The sequence below is a fragment of the Oryza glaberrima genome, chromosome 8, assembly GCF_000147395.1.
Source record: "Oryza glaberrima chromosome 8, OglaRS2, whole genome shotgun sequence".
NCBI classification, from domain to species: domain Eukaryota; kingdom Viridiplantae; phylum Streptophyta; class Magnoliopsida; order Poales; family Poaceae; genus Oryza; species Oryza glaberrima.
This window is the reverse complement of record NC_068333.1, coordinates 8,495,736-8,514,922: the sequence shown is the minus strand read 5'-3', so window position 1 is coordinate 8,514,922 and position 19,187 is coordinate 8,495,736. Positions and strand designations below refer to the sequence as shown.

Sequence of the window (19,187 nt, the reverse complement as noted above, 5' to 3'; positions counted from 1 at the left end):
CGATTCGATTGATTGATTGTAGATTGGTTTTTTACAATGAACCGGCCATGTCCGTTATATAGGGGTTGGTCTTGCCCTCTACAGGCCCTCCTCCACGTCCAACTCAGGGTAGAAACCAAAGAAAACCCGAAACATGCCTTCCTGAGCAAGGAAACCTCGAGACCCGACGAAACACAGTCGGACTCGGACCTGCCAGTCAGACCGGCCACACACCGCTGGTCTGACCGGCCCTCAACCGGCGGTCTGACCGGCCAACACACGGCGGTCAGACCGGCCCACTCGGAGGAAACCGGTAGATTTCCAAATTTTGGCAATCTTTCCTATTTTAATCCTAGGTGCCAAATTTGGGTGTAAACACATGCCCCCTGCCTTTTTGATGAACAACTTGAATTTAAAAGCATAGAACATGTTTTGGTCTAAGGACGATAATCCAATTACCGGCCATAGTACCTCCTAAGCGTCTTGCTAAACGCTCGGGAAGTATTTCTTCAAGTATTTCCTATTTATTGCTCGCTGAAAACGCTCCCCTTGAAGTGTCTCCAAAAAATATGCGTTCCCTCGAACAATGCCGCATACTCGATAAGGACCCTCCCAACTAGGAGACCACATACCGAACTCCTTGGATCGAGTACCCAAAGGCAAAATTGTCTTCCAAACCAAGTCTCCAACTTGAAACAACTTTGCTTTCACCCTTTTGTTGTACGCCTTGGCCACCCTCTTCTTCTCTTTCTCTATTTCTTCCAATGCCTACAAGCGCTTGTCGATGACTTCATCAAGATTGTCTTCCATCAACGTCTTGTAATTTTCACTTGACAAATCATCTTGCTTGATATAACGAAGAGAACCAAGATTTACTTCCACTGGAAAACGGCTTCTTGACCATAAACCAACTCAAAAGGAGCGACTTTAGTGGTACCATGTTTAGAAATCCTATGCGCCCACAATGCTTCGGAAAGCACTTCATGCCACCTCTTTGGGTGTTCATCAATCTTCTTCTTCACTAATTTCAACAATGTCTTATTACTCGACTCGACTTGTCCATTAGCCTGAGCGTAATAAGGAGAAGAACTCAACAATTTAATACCATAAGATTCGGTAAAACTCTTCACTTCCTTAGACATAAAAGAAGCACCTTGATCCGTAGTTAATGTTTGTGGAATACCGAATCTATGGATAATATGCTTCAAAATAAAGTCAATTACCTCCGTATGAGTCATATTCTTCAAAGGCACGGCTTCGGCCCACTTGGTGAAGTAATCCGTAGCAACTAGCACGAACATATGCCCCTTTGATGACGAAGGATAAATTTGACCAATGAAATCCAAAGCCCATCCTCGGAACGGCCATGGTTTGATTATGGGATTCAACACGGCGGCGGGCGCCAATTGAACATTGCCGAACCGTTGACAAGCCTCGCATCCTCTATAATATTTGAAGCAATCATCAATCATCTTAGGCCAATAGAACCCCATTCTCCTAAGCGACCAATTCATCTTGTGGGCTGATTGATGAGTTCCACAAATTCCTTCATGTACCTCTCCCATAGCCACTTTAGATTGATCTTAATCTAAGCACTTCAACAAGACACCATCTATATTTCAGCGATACAAATCTCCATCAAGCAATGTATATTTGAATGCTTGCCGCCGAATTTTCCGATCAACCTTAAGTGTAGGATCTTTCAAATATCGAATCAAAGGAATTCTCCAATCCTCTTCTGTTCCCTGGGCACAAATGTCCGAATTCACACTTAATTCGGCCTCTAAATTGATTGAAGCGTGCCCCCCAACGCTCTGCCCAGAACCGGTCAGACCGGCCACGCAGGGCCGGTCAGACCGCTCGGGGTCGCCGGTCAGACCGGCGGCATGCGGCCGGTCAGACCGCCCCTGGTCACCGGTCAGACCGGCCGTGCAATGCCGGTCAGACCGCCCTTGGTCTTCAGTTTTGCCAATTTCGCACAAAGATTTAAAATCAAGCACCGGATCTTCTAATATCAGAAATAATCTCTTCTTCACATTATAGCCAGATGCTTGTTGTGCTAAGTCATTTGCTCTAGAATTATCATGCCTAGCAATATGTCTAATAGCAAAATTATCAAAATTGGCAATAATATCTAAACATGAATCGAGGTACCTATTTAGTGATCCGTCCAAGCATTTGTAGACTCCGGCGACTTGTTGCACCACCATTTCCGAATCACCAAAAGCCTCCACGTATTTAGCTCCAACCATCTCCATAACTTGTAAGCCGAATAATATAGCATTGTATTCAGCTTGATTATTTGTACAATAATACTCCAAACGAACCGATGCTTCATAACACATGCCATTAGGTGAAAACAAAACTACCCCTATGCCCTGACCTTCTTTGCAAGAAGAACGATCAAAATAAATCTTCCAAGGTATAACTTTAACTAAGCAAACCTCTCCCTCATAGCAATATCTATATGATGGTCTACTATAAAATCACATACAATTTGGCCTTTCATATATTTCAATGGTTCATAAGCCAAATCATATTCTATCAAAGCATATGCCCACTTGCCAATTCTCCCACTTAGAATTGGCCTTTGCAACATGTGTTTAATAACATCGGCTTGACAAGTAACTATGCATATACTAGATAACAAATAATGCCTCAATTTGGTACAAGCATAGTATAAACATAGACAAAGTCTCTCTATAAAAACATACCTCGTTTCGGCATCCAAAAGACGGCGGCTCAAATATGTAATGATATATTCCTTGCCATCTTCCTCTTGCGCCAAAACGGCACCAATAACTTTGTCTTCGGAGGCAATATATAACCGAAAAGGCTTTCCGGCTTTAGGTGCTCGCACAACGGGTGGAGTAGACAAATATCTCTTCAACTCTTCAAACACCTCTTGTTGTTTTGCCCCCCAAGTAAAATCGGCTTCTTTTTTCAAACAAAGTATAGGAACAAAAGCATCGATTTTACCCGCTAGGTTAGAAATAAACCTCCTCAAATAATTCATGTTACCTAGCAACTTTTGAACCTCCTTCTTACATGTCGGTGCTTTGAAATCACGAATCTTTTCTATCTTCTTAGGATCAATCTCAACTCCTCTCTCATGCACCATGAATCCTAGGAACTTCCCCGCCGACACACCAAAAGCACATTTAAGTGGGTTCATCTTCAAACCATACCGGCGCATCCTCTCAAAAGCTAACCTCAAATCGGCTATGTGTCATTCCATACCATCCGATTTGACAACAATATCATCAATGTAGACCTCTAAGATAATACCTAGCAAATCATGAAAGATTAAATTCATTGCCCTTTGATATGTTGTACCGGCGTTCTTCAACCCAAAAGTCATGACCACCCACTTAAATAAACCAACAAATCTCGGGCGCCTAAAAGCCGTCTTGTACATATCCTCTTCCGCCATAAAGATTTCATTGTAGCCCGCATTACCATCCAAAAAGCTAATCACCTTATGACCCGAGGCATCATTAATCATCATGTCGGCTATAGGCATAGGATATTCATCTTTGGGAGTAGCTTTATTTAGATCTCTAAAATCTATGCAAACTCTAATCTTACCACTCCCCTTCTTCTCCACCGGGACTATGCTAGAGACCCACTCCGCATAACGACACGGCCTAATAAACCCCGCCTTCAACAACCGATCAATCTCCTCTTTGACTTGGTCATATAGCAAAGGATTAAAACGATGAGGTGGTTGCTTATAAGGCCTAAAACCCGGTTTAATTGGAAGCCGATGCTCAACGAGCTCACGGCTAAGACCCGGCATCTCGTGGTACTCCCATGCAAAACCATCAACATACTCTTTAAGTAGCTCGATTATCTTAACCTTATAATCGGCTCTCATGTTTTTGTTTACAAAAGTCAGCCTTGGTTTAGTTCCATCACCTATATCTACTTCTTCCAAAGGATCGGCCAATGTAAACCCTTTTCCAAGCTTCTCCACTTCATCAAAATCTTCAACAGTTTCTCCAATATCGTTCTTTGTAGACCGATATTCTTGCACCCTCTTTTGTAACCACTCTAAATTAGCCTCTTTACTCATTATACAAATTTATATGGCTTAGCCGTGCTACACTAGCCGGCTTTACAGAGATAGGTACAAATTTGCCATCGGAGATACTAATAAAATCATAGCTAGAAAGATCCCTCTCCAATAAGCATTGGATATTCCCATGACGCCACTCAAAAGTAGCATCAGCCATTGCAACCTCGGCCGATGTATCCGCTTGAACAATTTCAACATCATCTCCGTCCCATTGAATTAAACATTGATGCAAGGTAGAAGGCACAGAACAATTGGCATGGATCCAACAACGACCCAAAATAACATTGTAGTTACCTTGCACATCGACGATGAAGAAAGCGGTTGGTAGCGTCTTGTTTCCCACGGTGAGCTCCGCCGAAAAGATACCCTTCGCCTCCGTTGGTTCACCATTGAAGCCATTGAGAATCATGTTGGTCTTCTTCAACTCATCATCCTCACGCCCCAACTTCTTGAATAATGAGTACGGCATCAAGTTCACGGCGGCACCTCCATCCACTAGCATCCTAGAGACCGGCTTCCCATCAACATGGCCTTTGAGATAGAGAGGCTTCATGTGACGGTTTGACTCATCGGGCTTCTCAAAAACCGCGTCTTTAGGACCTAATGAGAATTGAGCAACCTCGGCTTCATCCATAGCACAAAACTCCATAGGCAACATACATACCATGTTGATATCCATGTCTTCTTCTGGAGATGATTCACCTTTATCAACCGATTGCTCCTCCTTCTCCTCTACAACAACCGGCTTTTCCTTCTCTATGGATTTATGCCTCCATACCAGTGGTGGTCGCAAATCATTAAACCTTTTATCTCTTTGTTCTTCGGTTTTTTTTCTCTCTTATCTCTTGAGCCCGAAGACGTTGCAACCTTCTCTTTTGAGTAGCCGTCAAATCCTTAGGCATCCACCTAGGATTCGGCTCTGTTCCAGGAGGTAAATAATGTCCTCTATTGATTTTGCTTAGAGACGATGAAGCCCTCACATCACCCTTTGCAATCCTTCTATCAAACCGGCGCTGGAGCCCGGTCAGACCGGACGTAGACCACCGGTCAGACCGACCAGATGCGCTGGTTAGACCGACATTTGGTGCGCGGTCAGACCGGCCTGAAGCGGCGGTCAGACCGGCCTGAAGCGTCGGTCAGACTGGTGTCGGTTGGGCGGTCGGACCGGCCTGATGGCCCGGTCAGACCGGCCACATGGCTGCGGTCAGACCGGCCAGAGGACCCGGTCAGACCGGCCGACTACGATGAGCTAGTATCGGCTTCGGATTTTTTGTTTGGGGACACTCCAACTCCATCTCCAGAAGGTATTGGCACATTATGAGACCCCACTTTGATAGTAATCACCTCCGAAGTCCTCGCCTCCACCTTGACGTGCTTTCCTTCCCTTTTTTTTCTTCATTAGCCCGATTCTTACCATAAAACCGGCTATTGTTTGGTGAAGACAAACGCTCATGAATTGGCCTCCTCGGTCGTCCCCACCCTTGATTGAATTGCATTGGAGGCATATGATTGAACATTGGCGGCGTCGCCCCCCATGGCATGAAGTAAGGATAAGGATAACCCGGCGGCGGCATTGGATAAGAACCCCATGACATGTCTTGTGGATGATGATATGAAGGCGAATGTGACCGTCTTGGTGAATGACCAAATTGCTCCCTAGGAGGTGATCTTGGTCTTTTCCCTTTGTTGCGAGCCCTCTCACCACCTTGCTTCTCATACTTCTCCAAAAGCATATCAAAAGTCACTTTGGTCTTCCTAGGGGCTTTAGAAGTTGAAGCTCCACTCTTATTCTCCTTCCAAACGCCAACCTCCGGCTTCTTTGGCACTATCATCTTAGGCCTTGGTTCGCCAATGACCACTCCTTTTTCCTTAGCAGATTTGGCTTGCTCCGGCCGAATCAGCACCTTCTTATCATTGAAATTAATTGTGTTCACCGGAAAAGGATCATGATCAAGCTTCATCTTGGAGCCATCAGTGAACTTCAATCGTCCTTCATCTATGGCCGATTGAACCTGTCGTCGAAACACATTGCAATCATTAGTAGAATGAGAATGAGAATCATGCCATTTACAATATGCTCAACGTTTCAACTCTTCTTGAGATGGTATGACATGGCCTTTAGGTAATCTAATTTGTTTTTCTTGTAAAAGATAATCAAAAATCTTATCACACTTGGCCACATCAAAACTATATTTAACCTCACTTTGCCGATGTTTGCGAGGAGTCGGCATTAGGTTGGAGCAAACAAAAGGCTTGTTTTTGTTAGTCCATGACCATTCAGCAACATATATATCATGATCACCCTCCTCCTCACTATCGCTACCCTCAGGGTAATCAATCACATTAACATTAGGCTTTTTGTCATATGTTCTAACAAGTTTTTTATTATCCTTGACCCGGCTTTCTTGAGCCAAAGCCCTTTGCATAAGTTGACTAACATCAAGAAATTGTTGGCCATCTAGTCTTTCTCTAAGAGGAGCAATTAAACCATTAAAAGCAAGACCAGCCAAATCTCTATCAGTTATATTCAAGCTATAACATCGGTTTCTAACATCCCTAAATCTCTTAATATAATCAATGACAGGCTCATTATACTTTTGCTTAACCGATGTTAAATCACATAACCTAAGCTCAGTTTCTCCAGTATAGAAATAATCATGAAATTTTTCTTCTAATTGAGCCCAAGTATGAATAGAATTTGCCGGTAAAGAAGTAAACCATGTAAAAGCATTACCGGACAAAGATAAAGAAAACAAGCGCAATTTAAAAGTATCACTATTAGCCTCACCACATTGCGCCAAAAATTGACCTACATGCTCCCATGTGGTCTTACCATCCTCACCACTAAACTTGGTAAATTCGGGAACTCTATAATTACGGGGAAACGGCACATTATCATAATAATCAGCATATAGCTTTTTGTAAACCCTAGCACGATTCCTAGTTTCAATCCCGAATCTATTCCTAATAATCTCACTAATTATATCCTCCATATTATTAGGCCCATATTGATTTGGCGGTGGATTTGGTGGCCTAATAGGTTGTGTTTGTGGCGCAATATGATTATGTTGGCCTTGTCTAGTATCGGGAGGATACCCCCTAGCAACATCATTATAAGCATTAGGAACATGTGGGGGAACTTGGGGACTACTTGTAGCAGTAGATATAGGCGGATCAAATGTTCTAAGATGATACAAATAACTAGCATTAGTCATTGGATCTATCCCCTGTATCGGAATAATTGTGCCGGTCTGACCGGCCTAGGGCCTGGTCTGACCGGCATCCAGAGGCGCGGTCGGACCGGCCTGAGTACCGGTCTGACCGCCGGGGTAATACCCGGTCGGACCGCCGTTTGGCCGGTCGGACCGACGGCTAAGTCGCGGTCTTTAAAAGCAATCATAGATGAATCTATTGTAGATGCTACTTGTTGTTGGATAGATTGTGTTACCTCATCATTACTTACCAAATTGGGGGCGAGCTTAGGACGTGGCCCGGGCTTGATGATCACGCCTTGACGAGTCCTAGTGCTTGCCCTCATCAACGCCTCCCATGTGAGTTCGTTGATGTACTCCTCCATAGCTTTGCGGTCCTCTCCTTCGAAATCCTCCAATGTGACCGGTATCACATTGGATGGCTCTACCTCCGTCTTGGATGGAGGCTTCGTCATGGTGAAGTCAAAGTTGAGTTGACGATGAACGGATCTCCTCTCTAGCGGAGTCGCCAAAAATCGTGTTGGCAACTTTTTTTAACAAGTTGACAAGCATGATCGTAGCACCTTAAGCCTTGTGGTGATCCTAGAGTCGCCAACCACCTCGATCTAGCAAAGAGCTAAACCTAGATGGGTTTTGATAAATAAACCGGCTAGCGGAGCCGATTTCTAGATAACTACCCGTCTCGTGGGCAAAACGGAAGGTTTTTAGGACAAACCTACAAAGAGATGTCACACTCTCGCAGCGACGCCGGACGGTTTACGGCACAAACCGACAAAGATGGACAAACTAAGAGAAAACTAAAAGCAATATGAAAAAACGATTCGATTGATTGATTGTAGATTGGTTTTTTACAATGAACCGGGCATGTCCCTTATATAGGGGTTGGTCTTGCCCTCTACAGGCCCTCCTCCATGTCCAACTCGGGGTAGAAACCAAAGGAAACCCAAAACATGTCTTCCCGAGCAAGGAAACCTCAAGACCTGACGAAACACAGTCGGACTCGGACCTGCCGGTCAGACCGGCCACACACCGCCGGTCTGACCAGCCCTCAACCGGCGGTTTGACCGGCCAACACACGGCGGTCAGATTGGCCCAGTCGGAGGAAACCGGTAGATTTTCAAATTTTGGCAATCTTTCCTATTTTTATCCTAGGTGCCAAATTTGGGTGTAAACAAATATATTCCTAAAAAATTAAGAAAGTTTAAAAAAGGAATAAAAAAAGGCCACTTTGTACCCCGCCGGCCTGCTAGGGCATTTGCGCATGCAGCCCATGTAAACCACACGACCCAATGGTGCTGCGGCCCAAGAATGGAGGCCCACCCAACGGGGGATCGATTCGAACCGTTCATTTTGATGGACGGCACGGATTGATGCTGAATCCATCGAAACAATCGGTGACAAGAACCCTAACTCTAATTCACATTTTCCCCTCCCCTCCGCCTTCCCTACTACCCCCATCAATGCTCTCCCTCCCACCACCGTTGGCCCCTTTCCTCCTTGTCTGGTGCTGCGCTGCCTCCCCGCTCCTCGCCATATATGGCCTTAGGAGGCGGTGGCAGTGCAGCTCGACCGAGCCACCGCCGGCGGCCACTCCGCGCCCCCTTCTCGTTGAATCTGGCCATAGGAGGCAGTGGCGGTAGCTTGAAAGCGACAGCGAGGGCTGAAGCTCGACGATGGCAAGCTCATACTGCTCATGTCTCTAGCGAGGTTCGGTGACTGGATTTTTGTTCGATTTGTGTTTTTTTCCCATTCGCCATTCTTCAATTTTTGCATTTTCAAACTGAATTTTAAAGTTGATTTTAAGATATTTTCAATGTAGTTTCTATTTAAGTATTAAATTTTAAGTCGCTAGCAATACATATATAAATGTTTTAGCAATAAATTAATTTTTATCTCCAAATAAGTTGTTTTTTTGACTTATTAGAGAATATTGACAACCAATGAGGACCTTAATTTGTGTTCGACGGTGTAAGAAAGTGAAAATAAATCTTGTTTTCTGCATGCATGTTACCCGAATTGATAAATGACGTGTTTTTTCAAAAGAAAAATCTGTAGATTTTTTACTTAAAAATCATATTAATTCATTTTTCAGGTTTAAAATAGTTAATACTCATTAATCATATTGTAATGACTTAGTTTTTTTGTATCTTATCATTGTTATCTTTCCTTATTTACTCAAACACTCTAAGGTTGTGTTCGGCACTTAGGGATGGGAATTAATCCCTCGCACACGCAAAACGGAGTAACTCATTAACACATGATTAATTAAGTATTAATCCCATTTTTTGAAAAAAATGATTAATATGATTTTTTTAAAGCAACTTTCATATAGATTTAGCAGTTTGAAAAGCGTGCACACGAAAAAAAGAGAGGTGAGATGGGAAAACTTGGAAACTAACTCAGCCTAAGTGGTGGTAATTTTGGGATAAATTTTAAACCCAAAATAGCAGCTTTTTTTTTGGAAGGGATGGAGTAAATTAGCGACCTCATATTTTCGCTTATGCTTATGCTTATCAACCAAAATTTGAATTTTCAACCTCAAATTTGAAGTTAATTTTGAGGTTTTTTCATCGAAGTTTATTTTAGATCGCTAAGAACACGTATATAAAAGTTTTATATGCATATCACTTTTCGTTTGCAAATATGCCGTTTCACTTATTCAACGTGAATAAGCGAAACGATGGGGCTGTACAATGCAAAGTGGGCCCACAGGGTGTCTATGTAATTGTTTTTCTCATATATGGTTCATACGATACAAAAATGTTAAACCGTGTGTTTTTTGCAAATGAAAAGAAGAGTAAATCACTTTGGGCCATTTTTTATCGGCGTTGTTTCGCTTTGCATCACCCCTTAACCATTTTTTTACACTTTTGACCGGGTTATTTTACCTTTATAGCACTTTGTACCACCGTCAGTTGTTTTATCCATCCACATCTAAATTGTCATATATCAAATAAACGGTTTACATACAGCTAAGGGAGTTTATTGACGAATAAGGGCAGGAGTACTCGAGGTCATTCATATGCATGAGAAAAGATTAACAGAGGCAAGATTACCCGGTCTAAAGTAAAAACATTGGTTTAAGGGTGATCAAAAGCGAAACATCAGTAATAAAGATGGTCCAAAATAAAATTTACTCTAAAAGAAATTTTATAGAAAAAATATCTTAAAAAACATATTAATCCATTTTTTAGGTTTAAAATAATTAGTACTTATTAATCATATGCTAATAACTTGTCTCATTTTATGTATCTTACCATTCTTCTCTTGGCTCAAATACACCCTAAGAGTTAGTTAATTTGGGACAAATTTTAAACCGAAATAAGCAGTTATTTGGAGATGGAGGGAGTAAATTAGATCGTGAAGTGGGCCCATAGGTGTACGTAATTACTTTTCGAGAGAATCCCTTATATGCCACTACAAATTGGCCAGTCCCCTTATGTGCCACTCAAAATTAGCTTCTCCTTTTTATGCCAAATGTTAGTCAAATGTTAGTTTTTTTTAAATGACCAATATGCCCACTCAACTAAAAAAATGTGTAAATTTCAAAAAAATCATAACTAATTTATTTTAAATCTTTTTTGAGTGAACAAAATTTTGTCAGAACCAGTGAAAAATGCTCTTTGTATAAGTATTGTTGGAAAACTATATGTTTTGTGCTTATATTGAAAATTTATTTGTGATGGTGATGGCTAAAATTGCATGTGATGAAAAAAAATCAATTTTCATATGTTGTATCCAGTAGCTATATTAGTACTAAAATACCTACCATTGGTTGTATACCAACTCTCAAGGGCAAATGCGTCTTTTTACTATGAAGTTAACGGTCAACTGGCGGTGGAGTGACGGCAATGGCATAAAAGGGAGGACAAACTTGAACCGGTGGCATAGAAGGGAGAAGCCAATTTAATGTGGCATATAAGGGAACCAGTTAATTTGGAGTGGCATATAAGGAATTCTATGGTTCATAAGATAAAAAATCGAGGAATATTAATTAATAAAATAAGAGAACTTAAATAGAAGAGGTAGAGAGCTGACATACAAAATCTACCATCGGTACATTAAGATTATCGTGTGTCCTGAAACATATGTGCTTCCATTGTGAATATCTCAAAAGTACACGATCTTCACAAGAATTCAATGAAAAATTGAGCTAATTCCTATAAACTCTAGCAAAATATTAGCATTAATTACCCTTAGCAATTATACAAGCCATACAAAGAGCACGCCAACCAGCATGTTTATTTTCCCGAAGAGCTGGCTCTTGCCTTCTCCAAAAACTGTTCATTACCCTTATTATATTGAAGACTTGCTAAATAGTACGGCATGTGAAACATTTACATAATTGACCGAATAAAACATTCTGCATTTTAGCACATTAATATGTTTTTACTTGTTGGCCCATTATGCGGCGAAGCCACGTCTCTTTTCATATGTTATTTTGAGCTCAGATTTTTTTGCAAGTTTTCATTTATCTATGTTATCACAAATGCTACCAATTATTGTTACTTAGTTAATTTATACTCCATCTCATATATATCTAAGAAATCAAACTAATTCCAAATAATTATTTATGTATTCTAACGAAAAATATAAATATTCACAGGATATTTTTAGTTGGTGCGCCAAAGGCGCACCCTTTTTCTAGTCTACTAATCTAAAGCCAGCACTTTTGCCGACATTCCATTGGTCCATGTGACATTCCATTGCACATATACGTAGTAATTGCTTATTTTATGATATATGGAGCATCAAGATGCAGACGTTGTTGCTATCTAAAGGATTGTGGTATATTGTTGAGAATGGCTACAAGGAGTATTCCGGTAGAGACACTCTTACGGCGGAACAGAAGAAGTCTTAGAGTAGAGTATCGGATGACGGACGCCAAGGCCTTGTTCTTAGATCCCACAAGGAGGTGCAGAAAGTCTATTTCCGCGTATTATCGGGGCCAAGAACTCCAAGGAAGCATATGACAAGTTTATGGTGTGACATTTGTCAAAAATCTAGTCATACTGTAGATATGTGCTGGAAGAAAATGACCTGCAACAAATGCAAACGAAAGGGTCATATTGCAAAATATTGCAGGTCTTGAGAAATTAATCGGGCTAATTTTTCACAAGAAAAGGAAAAGATATCTGAAGAAATGGTTTTCTCTTGCCATACTGCTCAATAAGAAAATAATGATGTTTGGGTTATTAATAGTGGTTGTACAAACCACATGGCTGCTGATCCAAATTTATTTCGAGAAATGGATTCATCTGATCCAAATTTGTTTCAAGAAATGGATTTATCATACCATGCAAAGATTCACATGGGTAATGGCTCTATAGTGCAAAGTGAAGGCTAATGTACGGTTGTTGTTCAAACAACAGATGGTCCGAAATTTATAACGGATGTTTTGCTGGTACCCGATCTAAGGCAAAATTTGCTAAGTATTGGGCAACTTCTAGAACACGGGTACTCTGTTTATTTTGAGGATTTTTCTTGCAAAATATTGGACCGTAAAAATAATCATTTGGTTGCCAAAATAAATATGGAGAAGAATAGGAATTTTCTATTAAGGATGAACCATCCAACTCAAATGGCTCTCAAAAGTGAAGTCGATATTTCTAATCTATGGCACAAGAGAATGGGTCATCTCAATTACAAAGCACTAAAGCTACTCAGGGCAAAAGGCATGGTTCAAGGCCTTCCATTTATTACTCTAAAATCCAACCCATGTGAAGGTTGTGTATTTGGAAAACAAATACAAGCTTCTTTCCCACGCAGTGGAGCTTGGAGAGCAAGTGCACCGTTGGAACTAGTGCGCACTTATATAGTTGGTAAAGTGCCAACAATCTCAGAACGAGGAAATTGGTACTTTATCACATTTATTGATGATTATACAGAATGATCTGGGTATATTTTCTAAAAGAAAAATCAGCAGCCCTGGATATTCAAAAAATTCAAGGCTATGGTGGAAAATTAGAGTAATCGAAAAATTAAAGTATTACGCAACGATCAAGGAGGAGAATATATCTCAAAAGAATTTGAGAAATATTGTGAAAATGTTGGCATTCGAAGATAATTAACGACAGGCTATAGTGCTCAACAAAATGGAGTTACTAAAAGGAAAAATTGAACAATTAATGGCATGGCAAACTCTATGCTCCAAGACAAAGCTATGCCTAAATCTTTCTGGGCTGAAGCAGTTAACACTGCAGTTTATATTTTAAATAGTAGTCCTACAAAGGCAGTACCAAACCGTTCATCTTTTGAAGCTTAGTATGGTAAAAAGCCTATCATTGGACATATGAGAGTATTTGGTTGCATTTGCTATGCTCAAGTGCTAGCACAAAAGAAAGTAAAATCTGATAATAAAAGTGATTGGTGCATATTTGTTGGCTATGCTGATGGTATCAAACGCTATAGACTTTATAATTTGGAGAAAAAGAACATTATCATCAGCAGAGATGTGATTTTTGATGCAAGTGCTATTTGGAACTGGAAGTCTCCAGAAGCCTCCGGTACTCCATTATTGCCAACCACTACAATCACACTAGGCCAACCACATATGTATGGCAATCATGAAGTGGAAGATCATACTCCAAGTCAAGATGCATCAAGTCCAAGGTCAAGGTCAAGCTTCAGTTCGGATTCAAGCCCGAGTAGTGAAGAGCAAATTTCTACACCGGAATTAGCTCCAAGATGTGTAAGAAGTATGGTTAAATTATTATAATCTACTTCTCAACAAAGAGGGACAAAACAATATGAATTTTCCAATTATTCTGTTGTTGAGTCACTGTTTTCAAGAAGCAGAAAAACATAAAAATTGGGTTAAAGCCATGGAAGATGAGATTCGTATGATTGAGAAGAATAATACCTGGGAGTTGGTTGATCGTCCTAAAGATAGAGAAGTTATTGGAGTTGAAATGGGTTTATAAGACAGCTAAATCCAGATGGCTCAATTCAGAAATATAAAGCAAGACTTGTGGCAAAAGGCTTTATGCAAAAGCCTGATATTGACTACTATGAGAAATATGCTCCTGTTGCAAGGCTAGAGACAATTCGTACAATAATTACTCTAGCAGCTCAAAACAAGTGGAAGATATATCAACTTGTTGTGAAATCGGCTTTCTTTAATGGCTATCTTGATGAAGAAATTTATGTTAAACAACTTGAAGGGTTTTTAGTTCAAGGGGGAGAAAACAAAGTATTCTGACTTAAGAAGACATTATACAGATTAAAGCAAACGCCTAGAGCATGGTACAGTCAAATTGATAAGTACTTTATTCAAAAAGGATTTGCTAAGAGCATAAGTGAGGCTACTCTATATGTCAAGAGGCTAGATATGGACATTTTAATTGTCTCACACTCTCACTATATGTTGATGACGATTTATACCAGTAATAGTGAGAAAATGATGCAATATTTTAAAAAGGACATGATGAATACATATGAGATGAGTGATATGGGCTTGTTGCACTATTTCCTAGGAATGGAAGTGCATCATAGTACTGAAGGGATATTTATATCACAAAGAAAATATGCAGAAAATATTCTGAAGAAAATTAAGATGGATAACTGCAAGTCAGTTACAACCCCTTGTTGCCAAATGAAAAGCAAAAGGCAAGAGATGGTGCTGATAAAGCAGATCCAACAATTTACAGAAGCTTGGTTGGAAGTTTATTATATTTAACCGCAACACGACCGGATATTATGTTTGCGGCAAGTTTATTATCAAGATATATGTTTAGCCCAAGTCAGTTAAATTTTACTACTGCGAAGAGAGTTTTGCGGTATATCAAAGGGACCACAGGTTATGTTATATGGTACAAGCCAGTTAAGAATTAAAATTAATTGGCTACACGGATAGTGATTGGGCTGGATGTCTTGACGATATGAAGAGCACATCCAGATATGCCTTCTCACTTGGCTCAGGTATATGCTCCTGGTCAACAAAGAAACAAAATATTGTTGCTTTATCTTCAGCTGAAGCAGAATATGTAGCAACATCAAAAGCCGTGTCACAAGTTGTTTGGTTGAGAAGAATTATGGAAGACATAGACGAGAGGCTTACACAAATTTATTGTGACGGTCAATTTGCAATTGTTATCGGTGAAAATCCAGTCAGTCATGACAGGACTAAACACATTGCTATCAAATATCATTATATCCGGGAAACAGTTGATCGCTAGGAAGTTAAATTGCTATCGGTGAAAAATCCAGTCAGTCATGAGCAGTTGGCAGATATATTTGCCAATTCTTTATCCAAAGAAAAATTCATCCACGATTGAGAAATGATTGGAGTATGCACGAAGTGAATTAACGGGGAGTTTGATAGAGTTAATTCACTTCTATAAACTAGTAATATGCCCGTGCTAAACGCTACGGTGCAATTTCATTTGTCTTTAATAATTTTTAGAATTTCATGTTAGCAAAAAATATTTTTATATGATCTATGCATTTGAACTTTAATTCAATTCATATCATACATAAAATATATTTCATGTAAAGTGCAGAACTATGATATTGCGTGGGCACAATAAAACTTTACAAGGTGAGGCCCACATGTAAGTGATAAGAGAAAAACTAAAAAGCGTAGGGCCCACTTGTCAGCCCTATTCTCCCTCTATCCTTTTCCCCAAAAAAACAGCAGAGCAAGCGGAGACGGCGGCGATGGTGGTGGCGATGGCAGTGGTGCGGGTGATGGCAGTGGTGCGGTGGATGGCGATGGCGGTGGTGCGGGCTGTCTGCAGTGCATTATCCATTTAAGTTGTATGGATAACCATATAAAAAAAATAATCCAGAACAATTTTGTAAGTATATATATATATATATATATATATATATATATATAAAATACAGACCATAATTACAATCTCAAATGAGAGCCTAGTGCAAACTGACGCATCTAGTGCGAGATAGCATGTAGAAGATAATCACACGGCATTCCATATAAAAGGTGATGACGTGCTGTACAAAACAAGAGGACGATGGTGAGTAACATTCCGATGAGCAATTTACTATATTCTGCAGTATTTTTTTGAATTAATTTAGATCATGCGAACCTACCTTTGCTCACCAGTCAAGAACATCTTTATACACGATATTTCTAGTGCTCTTCCCTGTTGAATCAACTTCTTTCTTTGGCTTTGCCAAAATACTTGTTGTTAGCCTTGACACACCCCTTGACAATGCGACATATAGGTGACCATGTGAAAACACGGGCTCTGGAAGATAGATCCAAACATTTGGGATGGTTTCTCCTTGTGATTTGTTAATGGTCATTACGAAACTAAGACGTATTGGGAATTGCTTCCTCTTGAATTTGAAAGGTAGAGATATATCGTCGGAGGGAGACAAAGGGATCCGTGGGATAAACACCCTTTTGCTGGCATGTTGTCCACCAACAATCTCAGCATCAATTGCATTATCTTGAAAAGCTCTAACCATTAGTCTAGTCCCGTTGCACAATCCATTATTTGGATTAAGGTTGCGAAGAAGAATCACGGGACAATTGATTTTTATTATTAGCTCGTGTGGTGGGAGACCATTTGGAGTAATAGAGTTAAGGTAGTCTAGAGGATAGTTATTGTGAGGGTCATCATCAACAAAGTCAAAGCTGTCATAAACCTTGACCTGCCCTGGAAATCTGTCAATCATATTAACATTCGGCTTGTCCACATAATCATTTTTTGTGGATACAATGGCACGTGTGCTCATATAAGATGCAGAGCTTGCATTCTTTTTATCATCAAGCGAGGGAAACACATGATTAATCAATTCGTGTACTAAATCCTCGCTATCCCCATAAGCAATCACAATTTCATCAGGCAAACGAACGTTATCATTTCTGATGTTTTCAGTGCCATTTCCAATTCTAAGGAGATATTCCAAAAATCATGTATCAGATTGAGCCCTATGTTCAATTATTGATCCAATTCTAAGGAGATATTCCATCAATTACTGATTTGTTTCATGATATTGAAGTATATTATTCAAAGGGATTGTGACTGTTTGGATAACAGGGAGAGGCGGTGATATTTTGTCACATCAAATTGAGATTTTAAATAGCATCCATGCATTCAAATTACAGAAAAAACTTGCATACCATGACTTATAAGCAGCTCCTTAATATGTGGATATGCACATATACACGTAATAGATATGTGACACTATAGTTCACAATCACATCCACTATTTACCAGCAAATCTACATTTGTACTTGAATAGTATTACCTTCTCTGTCGTGCAGTGGAGAGGGTTCCGGAGATCACTTTGTGGTGTCGCGGTAGAGAAGGGGGCACAGGGGCAAGGAGTCCTGGTAGTTGGCATCGGCGATCTGGAGGCGAAAATCGGCGCCAACATATGTTTAGTCTATATTGGTGTAAGCTTGAATGAAAAGGGAAATGCAAATAAAAAACATATGAGCCTATAACATTTCATCCCAAAATATACCACTGATTATTGTCTAGTAATTTGTTTTCTCATCCTTCTCCAATTCAATACATATTAGAGCCCAACCATAATTCCATAATCTGAATCTACACTAAATAACTTGAGGTATTTATTCCAACACCCAGCAATTCAAGGTAGCTGCCCATCCAGCTTCTTTTACTTAGCATTCTACTGATAAAAGAAAAACTATCGTGGATCTCTAAAAGAAATTAGAGCTAGCATGACTAAAAATCCGATATGTTTTATTATTTCAGAATTAATTCTTGGCATGTAATACTCAATTGTAGCAGAAAATAGCAACAGATACTGATCATTCACGCAATAACAATCACAATTGAACTGTATGGTAAATTGATATGGATCATGTCCAAGAACCCGCTGTCAACTGGAATAGAAAATATGAATGAAATGCTAATACAGGGAAAGTGCTCAGTTCAGAGTGAGGTAAAAACATGACCAGGCAGCATTTTTGGGCAGAACCTCACAAAAAGCACCGGTTGTCCTACTATTCATAATAAGAATATATAATGTATTGTAATTCTAAAACACTAACCATGATTCTATTAAAGCGGTTGTCAACGTCCATGGCCGCCAATCTCCATCCAGACTACAACACGCACAACAGTAACAGCCAAAATCCGTCAAAACAAACATAACAAAGAAGTCAGTCTCTGTATATGGCTCAAATAAGGGGATAAAATCAATATTCTCAAAGATATATGGCTGTCCCTAGAGAGTAGTAGAAACCCTGAAAAAAAAATTGTCCTATCAATAAAACAGGTAAAATAATACTCCTACCTGAGAAGCTAATAGAAAAGAGCATTCAATAATATACACGGTCGGCGTGGAGGGGCGCCGGCGGCGTCGCGCGCGAAGGCGGGGTGTCGGAATCGACAGATCGACGGCGGCGCGCGGCGGCGGCGGGAGAGGGAAAGAGTGTTGCGGCGACGGTTAGGGTTAGGCGGCGGCCGGCGTTGCGCGGGGTAGGGGAGAGGAGATGCGACGACGGCGGAGAGGCAGAGGGGCGGCGCGGGAGAGGAGAGAAATCGAGGAGCGGCGGACGCGGGATCGACGGCGAACTGGCGTTGGGATGAACTCAAGTGGGGAGGGGCGGCGCTGCGTGGGGTGTCGGGCATCGACGGGGGAGCGCGTGATTCGGGCGGAGATGGGGGAGCGCGATTCTGGACGGTGTTTGCGTGGACGATTTCAGCCGTTAGATTAGATGATTCTGGATCGTTGGATTTGATAATTCAACAACTCATTTTACTCATACTCATCCATCATTGGACAAATCCGATGGCTTACATTCATCTGCGTTGATTCAACGGCAAAGATCGGTCCTTGTCCACCCGCACTTTTCCTTTCCTTCCTCACTCTTTCACCTAATCACTCCCGGATTTCCTTTTCCTTTCCTACCGCGCACACCAACACACCAGTACACGACCAACCAACCCAACACTGTCATGCTTGTGGCACTC

At 40.7% G+C, this 19,187-nt stretch overlaps 1 long non-coding RNA gene across 1 annotated transcript; it reads right to left on the bottom strand.

The window, feature by feature from the left end:
* Positions 1–15,695: 15,695 nt before the first annotated feature.
* LOC127781537 (uncharacterized) lies at positions 15,696–18,676 on the bottom strand. Its single transcript, XR_008019018.1, has 5 exons — positions 18,545–18,676; positions 18,263–18,457; positions 16,324–17,593; positions 16,119–16,224; positions 15,696–16,001 (listed from the first exon to the last, which is right to left on the bottom strand). It is a non-coding gene; the product is annotated as an uncharacterized LOC127781537 (long non-coding RNA).
* Between the last annotated feature and the right edge of the window lie 511 nt (positions 18,677–19,187).